This window comes from Centruroides vittatus, unplaced genomic scaffold, assembly GCF_030686945.1.
Source record: "Centruroides vittatus isolate TY-2023 unplaced genomic scaffold, ASM3068694v2 contig_921, whole genome shotgun sequence".
Taxonomy (NCBI): domain Eukaryota; kingdom Metazoa; phylum Arthropoda; class Arachnida; order Scorpiones; family Buthidae; genus Centruroides; species Centruroides vittatus.
The window spans coordinates 431,306-452,857 of NW_027122608.1; the positions used below are offsets into that span (position 1 = coordinate 431,306).

The 21,552-nt window shown below is 38.2% G+C and overlaps 1 protein-coding gene across 1 annotated transcript in view; it reads right to left on the bottom strand.

Moving 5' to 3' along the window:
- The window catches only part of LOC136984528 (uncharacterized), a 29,705-nt gene extending 15,631 nt beyond the window's left edge, over nucleotides 1-14,074 (bottom strand). Inside the window, exon 1 of the mRNA XM_067281543.1 lies at nucleotides 13,874-14,074. The gene's annotated coding sequence lies outside the window, so the exon portion shown is untranslated. The remainder of the gene's footprint in view (nucleotides 1-13,873) is intronic.
- Nucleotides 14,075-21,552: the final 7,478 nt, after the last annotated feature.

The following is a 21,552-nucleotide window of genomic DNA, read 5'->3' on the forward strand; positions in this document are numbered from 1 at the left end:
CCCACAATATATGATCCTTAAATTATACTAGGTATATTGTTATATGATTATATGACCTAATTCCTCATCCCAAGAGGGTGATTACTGGTAATAAAACAGTTTTTTAGTATCACAAACTGTAGTAAACACCAATTTATATTGTAGACAATTTAATTGTTTCTACTGTATACAGTCCAGTTACCTCGTTATATAGATTTATATGTCTCACAGATGGGTTCCCTCATTATTATCGATTTATATGTTGTATACATCAGTGGTAGGTTCTTATATATATATATATCCCTGTATATCTATCTACAGGTGGAGAACGTCGCCGGTTGGATCCGCTCTATTATACTACAGAGGGTGACAGGTGGGCAGCGAGACATCTTTTTATAGATCTGTTTTATGGATTTGTCCAGGGATGCACCATGAATTTCGTTTAGTCAAAAGAAAAAGTGGAGGTAGCAATTTTCAGGTAAGTGAGATCAATACAGAATATTTAATACTATAAAAAAAGGTGTTTGTTGCCACGAATCCCTCACCTTTTTGAGTAATGAGTTAGTGTTATTGCAACTTGGCAAATTTATCGAGAATTATATAAGGAAACTTCGTGTAATTTTCAAATATTCTAGCCTTTCTGCACCCCTTTTTTCGTGCTCTAACGTCATAATATCGCCCCATACACAATAATAGGATTGAATACAGGAGGGGGAGCTGCGGAATTCGAAGGGGAAATTTCTGCACCTCTTCGTCACAATATTGCCTTTTAAGTTACGCAATAATTGGATTGATTACAGCTAACTTTATACACAAGTTAGTCCCGCCATTGAAATAACACATAATTGAGTGGCTTGAAGCGAAATAACACAGAAGTAACACCCCTTATCAGGCGAAAGTAACTGATTTTCTGTATTTTTTATGGGGTGAAGAACGGTAAATAAGGGAGAATTTCCTCTTTATATCAACGTTTTCCGTTGTAAACACCGAGAGTAAACGAGAAAAATATACATAAGATTCTCTTCCAGTTCGAATGATGTTGGTCACACCAAGTTGTTTATCTATATTTTGTCAAGGAATCCTTTGGTTGAAGTAGATTTTCCATTTATATTTAATTTTATTTCCGTCTCCGCTCGACTTTTATAGTGAATGTATTTTTGATGAAGAGAAAAAAACTTTGACAATTTCGTTAAGTTAGCTGCAATCTAAACAGAGTTTTCCTTAAAAGTCCGCAATATTTTACTTAAATCTACTTAAGGGGTGATTTTTTAATTAAGTTTCCTCACCAAAGACACATACAAATCGAATCAGAGCCTTACGTGACGTCGAAAACAGATTATAACGTTGTAAAGCGTCATATAACGTCGAAAACAATTAAATACGATTGTTACATTGTTACAAACCTGTATAAAAGTGAAGACAATACACGAGGAAGAAGATTCCTTATGACGTAGAAAACAACGATACGTAATGTTAAAAAAGCAAGAAACGAGGGAATCTTCATTATGACGTTGAAAATGACAAGACAAGGAAGAGAAGCTTCATTATGACGTTGAACACGAGAGAAGCTTCATTATGACGTTGAACACAAGGGAGAGAAGCTTCATTATGACGTTGAAAATGACAACACAAGAGAGAGAAGCTTCATTATGACGTAAAAAGCAATGACACATAGTTAAGAAGCTTCACATAACGTTGAAAACAACAACAAACGAAGGAGAGTTTCATTATAATGTTAAAAAACCTGATAGAACGTCGCAAACAATAAAACATACTCCCAATATCTACAAGAATAGCCGCTTCTACCTAATTGGCAACATCGATTTAACGTATTTCTTTTCTTTTATTTACGTAAAATTCAATTAATTCTTTAATTACATTTTAAAATACGTCGAAAAACGCTGTTTAATTTTGTCAAAAACAGAGAAGATTTTCAGAAAAAAACGATGATTTAAACGTTTCTTATCTAACATTATCCAGATGTTTTGTGGAAGATTTCTTTGTTCCTAGTTTCTCTCGATTATTTCTTTGATAACCGAAGCAGAATAATTCTTATCATTACTCGCATTACCTTCTTCTTATTCTCCCTTTTTTCTACTCCTCCTCCTCCTCCTCCTCCAGTCAAACAATGCTTCGTTCTCTAAGGATTTTCTTTGCAGATGCAGATAAATTTACGATGAAACTTACATCGACTTACTGCTAAATATCAATAGAACTTCCTAAGCTTACGTATACATAAAATTACTGGAAATTCTCTCAGAGATTTCGAATTTAAAATAGAATCTGCAGGAGTTCATCCGTACACTTTGCTTCAGAGTTTAGCAAGGTCACGTTCTCAAATTTTGTCAAGAAGTCTACTGAAAGCTTACGTAACGATAATTTGCAGCTTTTTTCCATGATTTCACCAGGTAATTTAGCTTTAATCAAGTCGAAATCTCCTTTTCGTTCCAATTTTAGCAATAAATTCACTACTTTCAACTGTTAAATGCTAAAATACAAAGCTTAGAGATGCGTAATTTACAATAGTTGTAAGTAAACGTGGAGTGCTGAGTGTATAAAATTAATCTTCTATAGAATTAATAATAGATTTAGGCAGAGAGACTTACTTAACAAATGTTTAATATTAATTTTCTGTAATAAATCTTCCAATTTAAACTGCTAAATGCTCGGATACAAAGCTAACATATGCATAATTGAAGATGGTTCTTAACTGTAGATGAAGTAAGGTTTTCTAAGAAGAATTTGCCTGTTAAGTATTGAAGATTAAAGTGGTAAAAGGCTTAATTTTAGGGTAGACATGGTCTTTGCAAAGATTCTACATGGTAAGAACGAGTAAAACCGTTAAGTCCGCACCCACAGATACGACACGTGATTCGCTCTATCTCCCCACCCCGTCGACCTTTAACCACCAAAATTTAACAGAACAGATGCCCCTAAAACCCAAACCATCCTGCAAAATTTCGTAAATTTTGGACAACGGGCACGTGAGTTATTAAGCTTCAAACTGGGTGAACAAAATGTGACCTTCCTATACTCATCCATACATAGAGGAAAAACCCCCAACTATTTTGCATTTCTGGACGTTTCCGAGTCTGAAAATGTAAAAATCTTGAGATTAATTTTTCACCCATCCCCATACTTTCCCTCTGTTATGCATAACAGACAGAAAAGCAATTGTAACAGGTGTCAAAGTGTTTAAACATAGAAACTGCTCGAGAGCAGCGTTTTACGGGACTGCAGTTTTCAAATTGCAGACCCATACGTTCTCACTGTCGTCCGTCTGACTGTCTGTGCTTCAGTAATCTCGAGAACAGAGTTAGATAGAAATTGCAAGCTGATATGGGAAGCTTATGGGCAGGAGACCCCGATTAACTATACACGAATTCCGGGTCTGGACCGGAAATCACGTGATTTTTTAAAAACTTCAAGTGGATTTAAAATTGCGTCCCGGCATTGTAACGGTGTTTCATGTATAAATTCTCCCAAACAAAATGTTCTCCCCATACGTAGAGGAAAACCCCCAAATCTTAATTTGGGGGTTTTCCTCTATGTATGGGGAGAACATTTTGTTCACTCACTTTGAAGCTTAATAACTCCCGTGCCCGTTGTCCAAAATTTACCTAATTTTGCAGGGTGGTTTGGTTTCTAGGGGCATCGATCCTGTTAAATTTTGGTGGTTAAAGGTCGACGAGGTGGGGAGATAGAGGAGTGTCAAGTGTCACGTCTCGAGCGGGGTCTGACTTTTTTTTACCGGGAAAGTTATGCAACTTGTTGCTGGCTTTTTCTCTTTCATTTCTAACAATTTGAAGTGGCATCTGGATGTAAACAGAAGCGCTCGATTGTATCAAACAGGTGTTAAAGTGTGTAAACCACTCGAAAACACATGCGGGGGGATGCAAACAATCAATTTCTATAAAAATCCAAGTGATTTACAACGTGGAAACACGCAAGAAAAAAATTTCAAAAATTTATATTGCCATAAATCCCCGAATTTCCACTAAATTTATCTCGTTGAAGAGGCGTAAATCATCGTGTTTATCAGCTACGGGCATCGAGTAACATTTATTAAATCATTGCCAGGCAGATAAACGTTGGGTGCCATAAAATCTTTGATGTTTATGACCCATTACACTCTAATTTTGGACTTTGACCCCCCAGGCATTCCGACTTGACGCATCAATTTTACACAATATAACTTTATTAAAATGCCGGTCTGTCAAGCCCTTTTATCTCTATCTACAAGAGACAAAAGGGATATTTGTCAAGTGGGGCCTTGCTACAAAGGAATGGCAATTTGTCAATAGGAACTCAATCTGTGGGAGATAATGCGCCTTTATTAAAAGGGCAATATGTCAACTAGGGTTCTCGCCACAGAGGACGAGACTTTATTAAAATAGCAATTTGTCAAATGGGCCCATTTTGTAAGGGATAATGCGCCTTTATTAAAAGGGCAATTTGTCAATGAAGTACGTTGACACAAATGATGTGGCTTTATTTAAAAGGGAAATGTGTCAAGTGGGGATCTTTCTACATGTCTGCTTGCCTTTTATCTTATCTTAAAGTCTGTATAATATGTTTAGAAAGGATGAATTTCCTCACTTTACAAAGGTGATTTATCATCACCACCTGTAGATAAACTGTGATTAATTTGATAAAAATTCCCTCTTCTACCTTCAAAAAATGACTTACATCCGTTTTCTACGCAACAGATTTTCTTATTTTACGTTAATTTTTATCAATTGAATTAAAAATAATGCTTATTTAGCTCCACAAATTAACGAAAAAAAAAAAAACACGGGAATGGCTCGCAGTTAGGATCGATAGTTATTTATTTATTTAAACATAACTTTGAAGCTGTTTACGTGTAACAGACACTGAAGATCTTCTAATTAATTACTTAATGAAGATTTTTTTATTATTTTATATTATCTAAAAGATTTAATTAAACTCATTTAGAGTTAATGAAGCCCATTCCAATTAAAGGTATCCCTGTTATAACTTCATAAAAATAGTGAATAAACATCGTCACAGTGTGGGGCTGCAATGTCTAACAATCATTTAATTTAAAAAACACGTGACTTCCGGTCTGGACCGGAAGTCACGTGCTTTTTAATTGTACTTTATCCACTTTAAAATGTGTCAAATGAAGTGGCATCATTCCAGTGGCACGTTACCCTAAGGGCAAAAAAGAAATTGCCTGGTGCTCCCAGCGACAGGGGGCCTGAACCAATCTTTTATGAGAAACCATGAAGTTAACACTTGACTTCATGGTTTCTCATAAAAGATTGGTTCAGGCCCCCTTTATGAGAAATTTGAATTAGGGGCCCCCTAATTCAAATTTCTCTGGGCCCCGCGCTACTATTAACACCATTACTTAGGAGGCAACAATTAAGAAAAGTCCAGTAATTTAACAAATACAACCAGCAAAACCTAATTGAGTGTAACAAACACAACAGCCTGTCATCACCTTAACAGTATCCAGCACAATATAATTTAACACGTGACCCGTGTAATATAATAACTAATCACAACGTGGCACCGAAATTTACCCGCCAAGAGCGTACAGGGATTGTAAAATCGCATTTTAAATGACTCCTAAACACGTGAACAAACACAAACGTTATTAGTTTGCCATCCAGTTTACACGGCAATTTCCATTATGACGTAATTAACGCAGCTGGTGTATGCGTTAATTATATTTAAACTGTAAATTAATTTAAATTTTTAATTTATTTATTTGTATTCTTGAAAAGAAGATCGTGATACACACGAATTGGCGCTTACCTTATTCAATATGGCTTCCGAGAACGTGACGAGAATGAGAAATTGTTTAGTGAGACCAAGAATTAGATTCGGAGTGGAGTTTCAGGAAAATCAAGTTTCGTGTGACGTAAACTAAGTGGTGACTTAAGTTAGTGGCTTAGTAGCTAAGTAAGTAAGTAACTAAACACTAGATGGAATGAATAAAGTGAAGTACTAAGCGAGTAGAGGCACCCAGAAAGGAGAAAGGAGCACGTTTTCCTCTGTGAGAGGACTTTCTAAAGAAAACCGGGCCCTATTTAGGTGTTATAAACGCCAAGAAAACCCGATGTATCCAATATGTAGCGAGGTGCGACCCACGACCAACCAATGTTCAGTGGTTTCACCATTCGACTAGCGGAGGGCACGCAAATTGCTCCGTGCCTCCAGGAAGTATGCTTATTTTCTGTTTACTTTCGCGTAATAATTTGCTGTAGGGCCCCAATATGTACTTTGCCAAGGCCCCCACTACTAGTGGGGCGTTATAGCTTCACGAGGCCCGGGCTAATTTGAACTAGAAGACCCCGTGTGAAGTGGGGGACACTTCAGACGTTTTTCTTCGGGAGAATTTTTTGGGGATAAAATTTTATTATAAAAGATTGGTTTTGGGCCCCCTGCTGATGGGCAATTGCCCGTGTTTGCCCTCTAGGATAACGTGCTACACTACTGTTCGACTGAGTAACGAATAAGGTAAGTAGTAACCAACTACTAGGCGAGTATAAGAGATCTTCCATAAATATACGTTACGCACAAAGCATGAAAAATGAATCATTCCGTGGTTAATGTTACCTATGGTGCCAAAATGGCGGCTCGTCTCTGATTCAAGGAAACAGGGGGATGCACGTTCTAAGCTAACCTATTCTAATAAATTACCATAATTATTACCAACCAAATTATTAGGTAAGGTAGAACGTGCGTTCCCACTGTTTTCTTTCTTCTGTTTCCTTGAATCAGAGACGAGCCGCCATTTTGGCACCATAGGTAACATTAACTCATGCTGTTAACGACTCACCTCTTGTAAACACGTGGTAACGATCACTCGCAGTACCCACCCACACACGCGTTACATAATTTACGGACACCCCAAACATTTAACTAATAATTAAGTAATTAACTAGCAAAGTACAAAGTAAACAGAGACTAAACGGCTTACCGAATATTGTATAATTAATTGGAATGGGTAGTGAGTAACCGGGGGTAATAATTAACGAAAATGCTCCGCCATTTGCATGAATATCCTCCGTAAACTGTGGTAAAGAATCGAGGATTATTGGGTAGTGTGAACCGCCCCATCCCTCTTTCAATTTGACAGACGTAACCGAGAGAATTAGCCAGTGGGGTAGACAATTATCTTCAGTTTTCCTTAGCAAAAAAGTCAGAGGTAACGCTGAAAAGATAGAAAGAGCAATGATAAATATTGCATTATCCATTTCCCATTTTCTGCACCACTGAAATCTTTGACTAATTCGGTTAAACGGAACCAAATTAATCAGATTTTACTCTGGAGCAATGCGTTTTTTAATGGAGAAGAATTACGCAAAGTAACTGCTGAAAAAAAAATTCCGCGGGGAGCAGTCATTTGCATATTGATGCAGAGGAATCGCAGTTTAATGGACGAACAAGAAAGAATCAATCATAGAAATTGCTCGATCAATCATCGATCTTTCAATTTTTTTTTTCTGCAGCCGAAAAAGAAAGAAGAGAAACTGAAAATTATGAAAAATACGCAGCGTAATTGATGAAAAACAGCAGAGTATTAATGCAGAGGGATCGCAGTTTAATGGACAAACGAGAATGAAATCAATCAGAGAAATCGTGGCGATCGATCAGAAGAAGAAAAAAGTTAAAAGCTTTCATTTTTCTGCTGCCGAAAAAAGAAAAGAAAGAAGAGTAACTGCAGTTGACACGTCAAGGATCTCTGCTTCAATGAGATTTCTGCGGTTTGCCACAATAACGCGAGATAGGTCAAATGTAACAAATGGACAACACAGATGAAGTAGTGTGGGTGAAGTCGCTGTTTGACATCCAGGAAATGAAGTTTCGTTGACAAATACGTGACCTAAAATTGCCGAAACAATATTTTCTGCAGGGTGAGAGAGCATTTTCTCTCCTCTATTTCTTCTTTTTTATTTTCTTTTTTGTCATCCTCATAAAACGAAATGAGTATTTTTTGCCATTATTCTCGTTTATTTAACAATGTGTCGTCCGTTTCCGTTGTTAGCAACAAAAGTAATAATGATAATCTTGTGTTACGTGAAAGAATTTCTGCTGGAAAAATTCATGAGGCAAGAAGAAAAAAATATATAATACATTCTTCTTGCATTACATTTGCTCGGGAAATTGGAGTGTGCTTAAAAATGACTTCACAAGTGAAGAATTGCGCTTCAGAAAAGAGGTATTGTGCTTCGAAATCGCTTCAGAAGTTGAGGATCGTGCTTATAAATTACTTCACGAGTGAGGAGGTGGGCTTTATAGTTGCTTCGGGGGATTGTACTTCTAAATTGAAGTGAGGAATTGCGCTTCATAGTTTTTTCGAAAGCGCTTCAGACGTGACGAGGGAGGCTTCACCTTGTCTTCAGGGTATTGTATTTCCAAACAGTTTAAGAAGTAGAGGGATTGAGATTCGAAAGAGTGGGTGTGAGCTTCATAATTGCTTCAGAAGTAAAGCAATTGTGACAATACTCCCTACACCCGAATTTGTTTTATAAGATTGCTTCAAATTGCTTCGAGAGAGAAATAATATATATATATATAGAGGGATGGATTCTAATACCACTTTACTTCGTACTTGGAATAATTTGCCAATAATACTATACTTTAATTTTAAACAATGGTAATAATTCGTTACGTAACAATCGATTAGTTATTGTTTAGTTAACAATAACAGGAAATTCTCCGACAACTTTTATTGATGGTGGCATGCATCCACGATACGCATTTTGTACAATCGATGGCATTCATTTGAATATTTTCCAGCGAATAATTTACAATTTATTTCACAGTAAACCAGTTTAAAATTACAGAAAAGTAAGTCAAAAGCCAGTTTTAAGCCGAGGATCAAGTAAAACAAACAACGAATCCGAGTAGAATAACCAATTGTTTCCTGTTACTGTACTCTTGGGGGGGCAAAGAATTCATGTATCATTAATGATAAATGATTTTTAAACACGATAAGATCAAAAAACGTCCCGGCCGGTGTTTAAAGAGAATTTAATAGTGTGAGCGAGAAGACGGATAATTAGAGACACGACAAGTGATCTTACCTGTTTCTTCACCTGACTAACAGGTACCATTCGTAATTATCTAGAGACACTACGTGTTTGTGAATGGTACAAAGGATCCTAGTGTCTAAATAATGCAAGTATCTTCAGATTAGAAGTCATAACTCTCTCCCACCCTAGTTGGGAGTGTAAAATAAGAGGATTAACCCGAATCCTTGTAGGTTTTGGTTAGGTGGGATAAGGGAAAGCGAGGGTTTTCTATGGTAAAATGGCGCCTATTTAGATGTCTAACATCTAAATGGACCCTTGTTTCAGTGGCGCAGCGAGGGGGGTGCAAGAGGGTGTATCATTCCCCGGGCGCCACTCGCAGATGGGCGCCCAAATGGTCTCCAAGACAAACTATATGTGTTTCTGGAGAAGGGAGGGGAGCGCCAATAAAGTGTCGTGCCCCGGGCGCTAGTTATGTTCGCTACGCCACTGCCTTGTTTCCCATATAAATTACTCCAGGGAGGCAGATCGTTCACGCGCTGCCTTGGACTCAATCTCACGAGCGCAAATTAACCTGACCGAACCTAACCTTACATCACGTGACCTAATTAGGCGCAATTTATATCATCCCTACACAATTTAATCGCGCAACATCAGAATTAACCTTTAATTCCCTTTATGAAATTAAGCCCTTTTTTTAAAATTAATTATGTAACAAATGGAGTTCCTTAATGAAACTGGGGATCACTTAAACTTTAACGAATTATCGACTTTATATTAGATTATCCTGCAGACAAGATGGCGCGGGAAGAAGATTAATAATGATTGAAGGTGGGCAAATTCCTCCCCTTCGCCTTTTTTATAAGTGCAAGTGCCATCCTCAACACTCGAAACTTTTAAGTACGGGTAGGAGAGAGGCATTTAACCCAAAATTAATTCCCGTACTTATGAGTCCTGATGGAGTTGCTGAGTCAGAAGAGTCTTAAAATTACTTTCAGGGATGTCAAGTGAAGGGGAAAAAAAGTGATTTCCCTTGCCTCGACTAGGAAATTCACCCCCCTTTTCCCTCACGTGGCATTGCTAGCCAATGGTAGGTTCGGGCCAATGACTGGAAGAGTGGCAAAATTGGGGCATTTTCAAGATTTTCCGCGTCGCCGATCGATTATTTTTTTCGACAGGAACCACACGCACGCGGTTTATTACAGGATTACACAGCAAAAAACTGCATTAAGATGCGACGTAGGTGTAGCTGCGCATTACGTATGCATGATTCTGGTGCGATATGTTGGAATGCCGAGACAGATGAGTGATGGGTGTAGGGAAAAAAATGCATTATATATGTGATCTGTACGTTTACAGTAGCGTGAAGAGTCGGGGTGAGGTCGAAAGCGTGATTGATATGAATTAATAGTGTTGATAGACACGAGAGAATGCATAATGGAAATTGTGTTCATTACTACACAAGTTGATGATTTCATCCCTTTGAAAAATCAATCGACACGTTGCTTACATCAATTACTACGCGGGAATTTTAATTACTCACCCCCAAAAGGATGCTCAATCGGCAAATTAAATTGGCGGCACGTGCCGTGACCACGCGGAAATAATAAAGGCCTTCTACCTACCTTTACGCTAAAGAACTCGAAGCTGTTCTTGAGCCTTGTAGTTATTACGTTATGGCTGACGTACGTGTGTTTGTCGGTACGTGATCTTCGGAACTTGCCTTTAATTTGGCAAACCCAATTTATCGATAGTCACGTGACTCGACTAGCGAAAGATAGCAATTGATTTGTGGAGGAAGAGCAACAGATGCTAGAGATGTATACTTTCTCACGTGTAGAATACACAAAATATTAAAAGCCAATTAAAATAATAACTTGGCAGTTAATTTCTGATAATATTTAAACGTATTTTTGGAAATATTTCGTAGGATTTCAGCGCCGGACCCTTTGGTACAGCAGCATAAAATTATATATATATATATATATACATATATTTTTTTTTTCTGGAAGAGCACAAAACATGATAGCACACCATAAAGGGCATAAAAGATCACCTTTTATCGGATGGACACAAAAGGGAATATTTCATTAGAAGAGCACAAAAGAGCACTTTTCATTAGAGGAGCACAAAAGGGCACTTTTCATTGGAGGGACACAAAAGGACACTTTTTATTGGAAGAGCGCAAAAGGAACCTTTCATTAGAGGAACACAAAAAGTGCATCTTTCATTGGAAGGGCACAAAAAGAACCTTTTACTGGAGGGACAGAAAAGGGCACTTTTCATTGGAGGAGCATAAAAAGAACCTTTTATTGGAGGAAACAGAAAAGGGCACTTTTTATTGGAGGAGCACAAAAAGGAACCTTTTATTGGAGGGACAGAAAAGGGCACTTTTCATTGGAGGAGCACAAAAAGAATCTTTTATTGGAGGGACAGAAAAGGGCACTTTTTATTGGAGGAGCATAAAAAGAACCTTTCATTAGAGGAACACAAAAAGTGCATCTTTCATTGGGAGGGCACAAAAGAGCACCTTTACTTGGAGGAGCACAAAAGGACGTCTTTTACCGGAGGAGCACAAAAGGGCAGCTTTTATTGAAGAAGCACAAAGCGGCATCTTTTCTGAAAGAGCACAGAATATGACTGTACGTCATTAGGGCGCACAAAATGATAATTTTCCCTACAAGAACACCAAAACAATCATCCACGTTCGCTTAATTGCATCCAACTCGTATTAATAAGTCATTATTATTCATTGCAAAACGAAACTTCCTCCACGTGTTTCGTTTTATTATTATATTATATTTCTTCCAGGCGAAGTTGGAAACTCCGAATTACCCTTTCGGCATTAAATCACAAAGAATTCTCATTTCAGTTTTAATTTACTGCATACCACACTCTCTCGTTTCGTAACCAGGAAGGGAAACCAGTGTTACTCTTATTTTTATGGCTGCAATCATTCTTCCCCATTCATCTGTTAATTTTATTTTCGTTCTCTGTTCTCCCTCTCGATTCTTTCACTGAAAATTCCCCACCACTCAACGTCTTTTTTCCCCTACGCCAAAGCAAAGACACAACTTTTTCACAAAGTACAGCAGGGATAAAGGGTATCGTTGAAGTCTCAATCGCTCTCCACTTTCTTTAGAGTGGTTTCTGGCTCTTCTGGTCCACTTATCACTGTAAAATTGACTTTTTGACTTGAATATTTGCCCTCTCGAGTGATTTGGCCCTCCCATTTTTATTGAAATTAATTAAATTTCGAGTGTTTTTATTCATCCCCGTTTAGAACTTATCAATAAAGAACAATTCTTTAAAATATTCAACTTCATTATCATGCGCTTTTGCAAATAGATCACCTTAAATCAATCTTGTCTGCTATGCAAATAAGTCTCGGATTTTCCGTTTTTTTTTGCGCTTTTAACTACCTTTTACGCGAATTTTGCATAGATTTTCAGTGCCCATTATTCTTTTCTTGCATCCAAAACACTTATTCCTCATTAGCTCTGATTAAACCCGTGAAGTTCCCAACGTTGCAAACGAGCAAAGTTGCAAAAATTCATACCCGTAACCCCATATTTATGCGGGACACGAGGCGAAAAGGTGCAGAAAACGATTTTATGCAACTTTTCCCGACTTGTTGTGCACCCTCCAGCCGCTCGCCTCCCCGGAGCCACGAATCGAGCGCGTCAAACGTAACAAACGAGATAAAATTGTTCACGTAGACAACGCTAATTAGTACAGGGGGTGGTGAAAACGATAAACACGGGCGATAAACAGTTAATTAAGCGCAAAATACGTGTGCAGAAACGTTATATACGAGCCGAAACGTGGAGGATATCGTCCTGTACACCACAAGCTTTATCTCAACGATTGCTCCGCTACATTAATGTACGTGTGTTAACATAATGCGGTCTGCTTTTGGATGTACGAAACACAGTACATTTGTAACACACGAATTAGGACCACGTTAAAATTCACTCCACGTGCCATCCCACGCATCTTCCTCCAATAATTGTAATTGGCAGGGTTGCCAGCGTAAATAAATCTAACAGAATCTCTCGATGAAAAAACATTTTATGGGGGAATTTCGTGGTCGAAATTACCCCCAAATGACCATTATTTAATATTTGATTTAATTGTTTTTCTCTAGGAAGACTCCCTAATAAATAAAATCACGTGAAGTAGCGTGGCTGTTCTTCATGCTTACCATATGCATTGCCGGGTAGCCCAACAACTGGGGATTGCGTGTTTGTACAGCGTCATTTCTGTTTGTTTTATCGTCGATATTTTGTAGGATAGTAAATATTTATTGTTAAATTTTATTTTTATTATCATTTCGGATGTCTTGCAGCACCGATTTTCTTTATAATCATTAAAATTGCTCAGCTTAATTGAGATTTATGCGCTGGAAACTCGGAGCGAGCGCTGCTTGGTACCTTTCAAACCCTGAAACTGCAAGTGTTTTGCAGTTTTACAGCTTTTCTAGTGAGTTAAAGGGGTCCAGTTTGCGAGTTACAAGCTAGAATTACAACTGCACCCCATAAGAAAGGTAAAATTACACCCCTCAAGGGAGTTTTTAAATCGAGAAGCGTAAAACAGGAGAGAGAGAATTAAGACCCCTTTAATTAAACTCTTTTCAGGGGGTGGTATTTCTAGCCCCTTAAGGCTCCACCCGTATCAAGTGTCTATAAAGGGAGGAACTTAATTTCTGCTCCTAATGCGAGAGACTAAAATTGGGCACTGGGGGTAGGAGAGAGAAATTGGAGTTGTCAAAGATTTCGACTATAGAGGAGGGAAGATAATGGAAAATTTCGACTTTGAGCTACCGGGGAGGGTGGAATTCTTTAAGAAACGAATAACAGAGGGGAGGAAAGATTAGAGAAACTCACCAAAAATCCTCGCTACTTGCCAGTATCTTTACTTATCCTCTAATTGGGCCTCTTAGACGATTATCCACCACCTTTACTTCCACGTGTTTCCTGTAGCTGACAAGCTCCCATCCTAGTCAGTCGACTTCACACTGAAACCTGAGATACGCTTGTTGCTCGAATCTGACGTCACGCGCACAGCTGACCAATGGCGACATTCGTAACGTGCCCTCTTTATATATATATATTTTTAATCGATAAATTACGAATATAGATAAATTCGTATTCGGAAGAATTTCGGGGGCAGCGCTATTGACAGTGCTGTAATTGGATACAGGACGTTGCTGATAGTGTTTAGCACAAAGAGGAGAAAGGAAACTGGTGAAGCGCGGGGAGGAAAATCAGTAGAGAAGGGTGAAGAAGTTGGGTGACGTCTGAAAGGGGAGTCAAATCTGCATCGTAAGCTGTTTGTGTAGAGGTGGGATTTTTCAATAAAGGGGATGAAGGATGCGGAGGGATGTACACGCGTCCAGGTGAATGAGTATCATCTACCTGTACCGGTCGACACTAGACTCGGTCGGATCAATAACTCACCCTTTTTCCCTCTGTAATCTGATTGTTTTTAAATCTTGTGCCTTCTTCTAACGCACTACCACCAAACAGTAGGGGAATTTGAAGAAAAAAATTCGAAAATTTCCTGTGTTTATTTTTGATAAATTCCCTATTGTTTACTGATCGATTTTTATGGTTTCTCAGGAAACTGACGAAGAAGAATGGTACAAAGAATGGAAAAATGGAAGAGAAGAAAGGTGCGGTGAATAGAAATTAGGAAGGAAGAAAGACGGGCGAAGGAGGAGGGAAGAGAAAACAGGTAAGAGAAAACAGGTAAGAGAAGAGATTAGTGTGTAAAGGGTAAAGGATATCGCGTGCTAAAGTGCATGAATAAAATATGCGATGGGGGATTTAAAAAATTTAGTACACGGGGAAAATGAATAAAACGCCAAACGGGATTGGCAAGTGGGTAGCGAAATCGACAAACAGAAACGATAGAAACATACAAAGAATTGGAAAAAGAATAGTGTAAAGCACACAGGAAAAAAAAAAAAAAAAACAAATGAACTGGACAAGTACACAACAAAAGGAACTGGGAAAATAAAAAGAAATAACCTGTATAAGTCAAATAAAATAGAAAGATTAAAGAGAAAAACAGTCCTTCTATACAAAGAAAACGCTCCCTCCCGCTAATTTCTAAGGAACCTGTACTTGAATTGATTTAAAATGGTAAACAATACGCAGCTAGTTGTATTCAATTAAGCAAAAATTAATTAGCAGACTTTAAACAAAATGGAGGCAGTGAAACACTAGTTTTTTGATGTTTGTGTTTGTGGAGGGACAGACTAATTTCTCCGCACTCATTTTACTTGCTGTCCACGCAATTTTGGTAACGGTGCTCAGAAATCTTTTGGGGACATTTTGAAACATCGAAACACACCTCAACTCGCCATCAGAACGAATGCACTGTACAGCCAGACCGACGAAATGGTATGTGAAACTGCCAGTGCATTTGACACATGCCAGTGTAGTTTCTGGTATCGGGAGCACAGAAAGACTAAGAACTGACATTTACAAAACAGAAAAGTCGAGACTAAACATAAACAGAAAATGCCAAAGTCAAAGGCAAACAGAAACAAGCGAAATTACTTTTAAGTCGCAGAGAACACACAAACACTGTATAAACTGCGAATTAAAACGGGGAAATAAAAATGGAAAAAAGGTGTCGAGCGTGTGACGTCAGTAAACCTCCCCTCCCCCTCCGGTGTTTGAAGAAGAAGGAAAGTAGAAAGAGCGTAGGAAACAATAAAAATGGAAAAGTAATTTAAATAAATGTCAGGAAGATGTCACGTGTCGTAACTGGTGTATCGGAAACGGCAGAGTTTTTCGAAGCAGCTATTAAAGGGGGGAGGGATCAAACGCTGCAGAGTTTTTAGCGGGAAACATCAATAGTAAAGGAGGAAAGAAAAATACATATAACTTGATGGAAAAAGGTAGAAAGTTTTCGGAAACCGCTGGTGGCTAAACAAGGAATTTGTGCCATTGAATACCTCTTCTTCACTACTTTGATCGATCGTCCGCGCGTGTCACACCTTCCACATTAAACACAAACCGCTGTCGTTCCCTGAGGTATTCTTTTCTCTACACTTATATTGACTTTGAAAAATCTTTGAAGCTGCGTTACTCCTACAGAATTAAAAGTGTGCCGCTTGCCTACGCCAAGGAAATTTATAGCTTAGAAAAGAAGCCAAAGCTTTCCTAATGAGGTTGGTAATGAGGTAGGAAGGCAGCGCCTTTTCTTCCCTGGTTTTTCTTCCGCGGGGATGCGATTGACAGCGGTAGCGAGTTATTCGATCGTTAATGTCATTAGCAGATGGGATGTACGTTGCTGTGTTTTCCTACGAATGGAGGATACTTTTGTCAATAAGTTAATACCCTGGTTGGTTTAGTGCAGTGTAAACACTTTGCTCGTTTCCTCTTCTACGTGCGGGACACGTAAATCGAGGATTTCTGATAAAACTGCTACGTCTTATCGAATTCTCGGTGTGCAGAAATTGTGCAAGGTGTTACTTTTATGCGCGCGCTTACCACTTTACACTTTACACTCATTTTTACTCCTATTTAGTGTTTACTTTCATTCTTAACATACATTCTTTTTTACACAGGCTGCTTGTTCTACTTTCAATTTTACACAGGCTACTTGCTCTGTATAAATTTACACAGGCTGCTTTCTGTACACTCAATTTACACAGGCTACTTGCTCTGTATAAATTTACACAGGCTGTTTTCTGTACACTCAATTTACACAGGCTACTTGCTCTGTATAAATTTACACAGGCTGCTTTCTGTACACTCAATTTACACAGGCTACTTGCTCTGTATAAATTTACACAGGCTGCTTTCTGTACACTCAATTTACACAGGCTACTTGCTCTGTATAAATTTACACAGGCTGTTTTCTGTACACTCAATTTACACAGGCTACTTGCTCTGTATAAATTTACGCGGGCTACTTGCTCTGTATAAATTTACACAAACTGCTTTCTGTACACTCAATTTACACAGGCTACTTGCTCTGTATAAATTTACACAGACTGCTTTCTGTACACTCAATTTACACACACTTTACGCTCATTCTTACACATACTACTAATTGTTTTTCCACAATATTATTCCTTTTTACGCCTCATCGTCAAGCATATTTCTGCATATCCCGTAGCTAAATTTGCACGCGTTATACCTAATTATATATATATATATAGAAAGATACACTTGAAATCTCCAACGTATCGATTGATGATCATCGTACTACTATATGAATAATGTAAATTATATGGAAGGGTACTCAGAAGCTGGGCAGATTTGATTCACACATTTATAAAGTCACGTTTAGATTATTAATTTCTAATGTGTAATTTTGATATCACGCGTTATAAATTCTATTGACACTTATCACAGCTTAAATTAAATTTGATGGCCGTTCCCGGGTTTTCTGTCGTTAAATCGATGCGGCAGTGGCCCAGAACTACTATCAAGACCCCAATTTTACTCGTATACTTACGTGAGAACCAGCTCCACATTCTGGGGCCCCAGTGCAAATACAAGTGGGACGTTTTCCAAAACAATGGTAGTGTGGGTTGGAATCTGAAGAAGTGGACACGTGATTTCAGGGTGTTGTTCACGTATCTAACACATAAACAGAGGTCTGTTTCCCACAGGAAGTCCTCAGGGAAATTACCCTCTTGGCATATCGCTCACGTCTTACATTGCCTTCCAACCAAACAGGGTTCAAGACACGGGGGCCCTGCGCATTAACCAAACGCAGGGCCCCTCTAAGCCGATCCAATGCATTCACCACACTCCATTTCTGTTCAGCTCACAGATTACAACGCTTGGATGGACAAGTTGCCAAATTTCTTGCAACCGACTCTCGGGCCACCTCGCTCTTTGCTACAGTTAACCACGGATCTAAGAGGGCATTCTTGCGTGATGGCATTCTTTTTACTTTTCCTCAATGAATAATGCAAAGGAAAATATTTACATCGAGGCAAATTAGAATTTTATGCGCGTAATGCCATTGAATATTTATATATATATATATTTTATCTCCAGAGATTTTTTTATAACTTTATTTTCCATCACCAGCAAGTGGATGGCTGCCATCGTTAATTTCGTTTAAATATGCCTGGAAAAAAACTGAGCAAGCGCCGAGAAATCTTAATGAAGTAACAAAGTAAATTGCCTGATGGTTACGCTTTCCAAAGCAACAATTTTGTTACCATCGTCGTTACGCCAGCAATAAATAATATAGAAATCGCCACATTTTGGTACGGAAAAGTTGAAAAATCCCATAGGAAAAAAAATATTAATGCCTCGTGTAAGCTCCTGGAGGATTCAAAAAGAATCTGCTGCTGACATGAAAAATTAGGTTTTAAAACTGCTCACATTCCCTTAAACCCTTGTTAAAAGCGTATTGGCCAAGATAGGGATTTTTCGATAGGGGCTTACACAATATATTGCAGATTTTCCTTCCCAGAAGTTTTACGAAATGAAACTTTCCACCACAGACTTCATCCTCCATCAAACGGGTGTTTAGTTCGCTTTAACGACAAGCGTGTAAAGATCACGTCTGCCCACCCCCTTCCGCATGTGGCATGCCTGTCACGTTCGTCCAAGGAAATACCTGAAAATCTGCGAAATCGCAATGTATCCCGCTAATGAGGTGGGCGATGTCGTTTATTAACGACTGGAGGCACGAAAACGGCGAGCTGTATCGATTAAACCAGGCTTCTTGCAGCCTGGTTTCGTCTTTCCGTATCGAAAATTGTAATTCGCATCACGAAATTAGAATGTACGCACATTTAAAATATGTACGAAATCGTGCGAGTGCATAAAATTTGCTGTCACGTAAAGAAATCGCCATAAAATCGCTCCGCGAGAATTGCGAGTCGCTGGAAAGTGTCGCGCGACTCGCCGAACGATAAATGAGTAGTTATGAAAGAAAATTAAGTGTTTTTTTCCCTATACTTTTATTCGAGAAGTGTCGGAAAATGTGATAAAGGAATAGTTTAATCTTTCTACTGATCTAGAAAATAGGATTAAAGAAATGTTACTTCTTGAAAGGAATATAATCTGAAGCTTAGATGATGCATCAAGTTTGTAAAAGTACAGAAGTTAAATTACGTTAAAACTTTGGCTTAAAAAGTTAAAAAAAATTTAACTTGACGTATAACTGGAAAATTTGCTGATTAATCTCTGGATACGTCACATATCAGCGGTAAAGTAACCAATAATAAAAGTCGTTACGTGTTATCAAAGAAAAAAACATCCAGCAACGAGTTGGGTAACTTTCCCCGCAGATGGTTAAATTATGCGTGGCGCTATCTGTTAGATTTTATTAAAATTTTTTATATTATTAGTTATTATAAAATGGCAAAAAGCTTAATTTTGGGGTAGAGACTTCTATCAATATAAAAAAATTGTATAAATGGTGATAACAAGTCCGACCCCACTCGAGATGTGACACACGACCTCCTCTATCTCCCGATCCTTTCGACCTTTAACCACTAAAATCTATCATCATCGATGCCCCTAATACCTTAACCCCCCTGCCAAATTTCAGAAATTTTCGACAACAGGCACGGGAGTTATTAAGCTTCAAAGTGGGTGAACAAATTCGTGCCCTCACATCACAGAGAAAAACCACAACTTTTTTTTTGCATTTCTCGAATTTTCGAGGACCTCAGTGCAAAAGTATGTCTTGGGGTGGGTCAATTTTTGACTGATCGCCATACTTTCCCTCTGTTACACACAACAGACGGAAAAAAAGTAATATAGAGAGCTCTTGTTTGTCTTAAAAGCTTTATTTTTATTGGTTGTCGCTGTATTTGATGAAAACATCCAGCAGTTGACGTATGCGATCGATTTCAAAGCGCTGATTTATTTTTAACAACCAATTCAAATGTAAGTACCATCAAAGAAGCTAAGTTTGTTTGTAACATTATCGCGATCAGCATAAAAATCGCACGATTGTAAAGTTAAGGGGGGGGGTTAAAGTAGCGCACGGTTTTAAAAAATTCATTGCAGAATCCTGATTTCTCCAGAAATGTCTTAAAGGAAAACTGACACATAGCAAGTTCTAAAAAGAACAGATCAAGTAAATAAGCTTCAATTGCTTAATGCTGCGCGCAGACACACGCGCACATAAATCTGATGCAAGAGAATTGAAAGTAATGCCCTCCGATTCTCTAGGGAAATAGAAAGACAAACATATCTTTGTTCGTCTTTTACATCAAATTTTCCTTCAAAGGTTGGGTTAAATGAACTGGATTCGGCTCTTCGTAGCTTTACTATAGTAAAACCTGTGTTAAACGGACCCTCTACAAAACTGCGGGCCTTTTTGGATATCGAGTGATGTAACCCGAGTAAAGCGGAATTTCTTCTTCAAAACTCCTAATTAATGATGTAATTCGAAACGAGGAATAGTCCACTTCTGGAAGAATATAAGTTGCAGTCTCTCTCTGTTACAATGTAATTATAGTCAGGAAGGTAACTGTGACAACACAACAGTTATTTCCACTCAACTGTCCAGAAAAGTTAAGATTCCGTGGATACTTGGGATTTTACTCAGTTTTTTTCTTCTGTACCCCACAATTTTTGTGTTTCCAATACGTCTTCGAAACACGAAACACAAGAAGCAGCAGGTGTAACATTGATTTAAACTCATTTTCTGCACATTAACCTTGTTAGACAGGTTGCTGAGTAATAAGTCAGCTTTAGAGGTTGCCCATAAGATTAAAAAGACACCTGTATATAATGGCACAAATAACACCGAACGGAAGCAGTCCTGTTTGAAACGAGTGTGAAACCGCTCTGAAAGGCACAATAACTTCCATTGAAACATCCTCCATAGATTCCAGTACCAATACCATTATCAGTTTTAAAATCATCCATACACCAAACTAGGTCACGACACTAAAGTCAACTTTGCAGATGCCAATCAAGAGGAGTGAAAGGAAACTCGGAGACTCTTATCAAAATTGAACTAGATAACATTTTATTAGACAGATTCGTATTAACAGATGTCCTCCTTCGCGTGTCCTTCAACAGACAAAAAACGGCTCATAAACTTTGATCTCATAGTAGTTTTATTACACTTAAACCTGAAGAACCCTTCTTTTCTGTGTGAGAGATATAAAACAATCGCAATGCCAACTCTAAGGGGCTAGAAACAATTCAACCCCCCGATAAATGGTGCCAGCCCAAAGTTGAAGGATAAAAATTATCATCCTCCTCTAGTTTTGTTGAGATAGTTATATCATTTTTTTCTTCAGATTTGCTTGTTGTATCGCAGCGATGAAATCGCACGATTTTATGTAGTCATAAATTCGAAAGAGAGAAAATCTCGGTTGTTAATTCAGAATTGAGAAAATAACAACTGCCATAAAATCGTGCGATTTACTCGCTTTCGAATTAACAACTATCATAAAATCGCCCGAATTCGAAAGCGAGAAAATCGCACGATTTTATCGCTGTAGTTATTTAACTCGAGAGTGAAAATCGCGCGATTTTATGCAAGTCATTAACGCGAAAACGAGAAAAAAAATCACACGATTTTATCGCAGTCGCTAACTAGAAAAAGCGAGAAA